Source organism: Pinus tabuliformis, chromosome 2_1 (genome assembly GCF_031772625.1).
Source record: "Pinus tabuliformis cultivar Carrire ecotype Pingquan chromosome 2_1, CPIR1, whole genome shotgun sequence".
NCBI classification, from domain to species: domain Eukaryota; kingdom Viridiplantae; phylum Streptophyta; class Pinopsida; order Pinales; family Pinaceae; genus Pinus; species Pinus tabuliformis.
In genome coordinates this window covers 556,101,808-556,104,642 of record NC_142299.1, presented here as the reverse complement: position 1 = coordinate 556,104,642, position 2,835 = coordinate 556,101,808, and positions in this window count along the sequence as shown.

The following is a 2,835-nucleotide window of genomic DNA, read 5'->3' as shown; positions in this document are numbered from 1 at the left end:
GGGGGGGAAGAGAGAGATCGAGGGAGGGAGAGAGAGAGGGGGAGTGGCGGTGCAGAGAAAGAGAGGGTGAAATAGAGAGGGGGGGTGGGGGAGAGAGAGATCAGGGGGAGGAGAGAGAGAGAGTGGAATATAGAGAGGGAGAGAGAGAGAGGGATAGGGAGAGGGAGAGAGAGAGAGGGAGAAGGGGAGTGAGAGAAAGGGAGAGAGAGGGGTGAGGGAGGGAGGCAGAGAGAGAGAGGGAGGGGGGAAGTATAGAGAGAGGGGGGGAGAGTGAGGGAGAAAGTGGAATAGAGAGAGGGAGAGAGAGAGGGAGAGGGGGGGAGAGGGAGAGGGAGAGGGAGAGGGAGAGGAGGGAGGGGAGAGAGAGAGGGAGGGGGAGGAAGGGAAGGAGGGGGAGGGACAAGGGGAGAGAGAGATAGAGAGAGGTAGGGAGGGAGAGTGAGAGAGGGAGGGCGAGAGAGAGATGGAGGGGGGAGGTAGAGAGAGAAGGGGGGTGGAGGGATGAAGGGGGAGAGAGAGAGAGAGAGAGAGAGGAGGAAGGGTGGTAGAGAGAGTGGGAGGGAGAGGAGAGGGAGAGGGAGATGGGGAGAGAGAGGGAGGGCGAGGAAAAGAGAGAGACCGGGGGAGGGAGAGAGAGAGAGAGAGAGAGCAAGTGGGGAGAGGGGGAGAGAGAGAGAGGGAGGAAAGAGGGAGGGAGAGAAAGGAGGAGGGTTTGATAGAGAAGGGAGAGAGAGAGAGAGGGAGAGAGAGAGAGAGAGAGAGAGAGAGAGAGAGAGAGAGAGAGAGGAGGGACAGGTAGGGGGGAGAGAGAGAGAGTGGGAGGGGGAGAAGGTAGAGAGAGAGAAAGAGAGTAGAGGGGGAGGGGTGGAGAGAGAGAGAGAGCACGAGAGAGGGGGAGAGAGGGGGAGAGAGGGAGGGGAGAGAGAGAGAACAAGAGGGGGGGGGAGAGAGCGAGGGGGGAGAAGGAGGGGGGGAGAAAGCGAGGGGGGAGAAGGAGGGAGGGAGAGAGAGGGATGTTACAAAAATATTATATATGATAGAGAAATGCAAGACATATAATATGTGGAAAAACACAAACACATAAAACCAGAGAGACACTGATATACGTGGTTCACCCAATTTGGGCTACATCCACCCCGAACAACCAGTTCTTCCTTTCTATTATCTAGCAAAATGAAGAGACACAACCTGCAACAGATCCACTGTAATATCCTCTGTTTTCTCTCACAGTCTCACCTATCTGTTTCTCGCTCTGAGAATACACATCTATATTCCAAGGCCTCAATACAATGCGCTCATACAAAGTGAGGGGTTGCCTTCTAGGGAAAAAAACCCTAAACTAAACATAAATTCTACCGTCAGATCATCTGCCTAATGAACGGTCCAGATTGACTAGAAATTACTATACTTTTCCAAGGCAATTTTACATTTTTTTTTAGCTTTGTGGGCGCTACCCCCGAAACCCCTGTTGGGGGACCGCTAGCCCCCAGACCCACCAACCGGGGGGGATTAGCACCCCCCGACCCCTGCAGGGGGAACAAGTCCCCCCGCACCGCCCCACATGGAGGGGTGTACAATCTTCTTGGGGTATACATATCCAGCTGAAACAAAGACCTCTAAATAATCATGCTCCACACCCAACAAGGGAGAGAGAGAGAGAGAGAGGGAGACTGATAGAGATAGAGGGAGAGGGAGAGGGAGAGAGAGAGAGCGAAGGGGGAGAGAGAGAGGGGGGCTGGGGGAGAGAGAGAGAGAGAGAGGGCCTGGGGGAGAGAGAGAGAGAGAGAGAGAGAGAGAGAGAGAGAGGGCCTAGGAAAGTGAGAGAGGGCTTGGGAGAGAGAGGGAGAGAGAGAGAGTGTGAGAGTGAGAGTGAAAGATAGGGGTGTTTTGTGTGTGTGTGTGTGTGAGAGAGAGAGAGAGAGAGAGAGAGAGAGAGGGCCTAGGAAAGTGAGAGAGGGCTTGGGAGAGAGAGGGAGAGAGAGAGAGTGTGAGAGTGAGAGTGAAAGATAGGGGTGTTTTGTGTGTGTGTGTGAGAGAGAGAGAGAGAGTGAAATAAGGGGGGCTAAGAGAGAGAGATAGAGAGAGAGAGTGAGATAGAGTGTGAAAGTGAAAGATAGGGGGGCTGGGAGAGAGGAAGAGGGAGAGAGAGAGAGGGCGAGAGAGAGAGAGCCAGAGAGAGAGAGGGGAGAGAGAGAGGGAGAGGGAGAGAGTGGGAGAGAGGGGGGAGAGAGCTGGGGAGAGAGAGAGGGAGAGAGGAGAGAGAGGAGATAGAGAGAGTGGGAGATAGAGAGCAAGGGGTATAGAGAGAGGGGTGGGGAGAGAGATAGAGGGGGAGAGAGAGAGTGAGAGTGGGAGAGAGAGAGTGAGGGGGAGAGAGAGAGAGAGAGAGAGAGAGAGAGAGAGAGAGTGATGGTGAGAGAGAGAGAGAGTGAGAGAGTGAGAGAGCGACAGGGAGAGAGAGAGAGATAGAGAGTGAAGGGGGGGAGAGAGAGAGAGAGGGAGGGAGCGAGGGATCGAGGGGGGAAGAGGGAGAGAGAGGGAGAGAGAGAGAGGGGGAGAGATAGAGGGATAGAGAGAGAGAGCAAGAGAGAGAGAGAGAGAGAGAGAGAGTGAGAGAGAGAGAGGAAGGGGGAGAGAGAGCTATTGGAAATAATACTGAGAGGGGGGGTGAATCAGTATTAGCAGATAACTAACCTTTTCATTTCCATAATCAGATTGATATACACTACTAGAGTTATGGGAAGCCATGTGTACATGCAACTGTGTTTAATGCAACTAGCGTATATCCAAAGAAATTATGATTTAGTTATATGTTGATCTTTAATCAGCGCATTA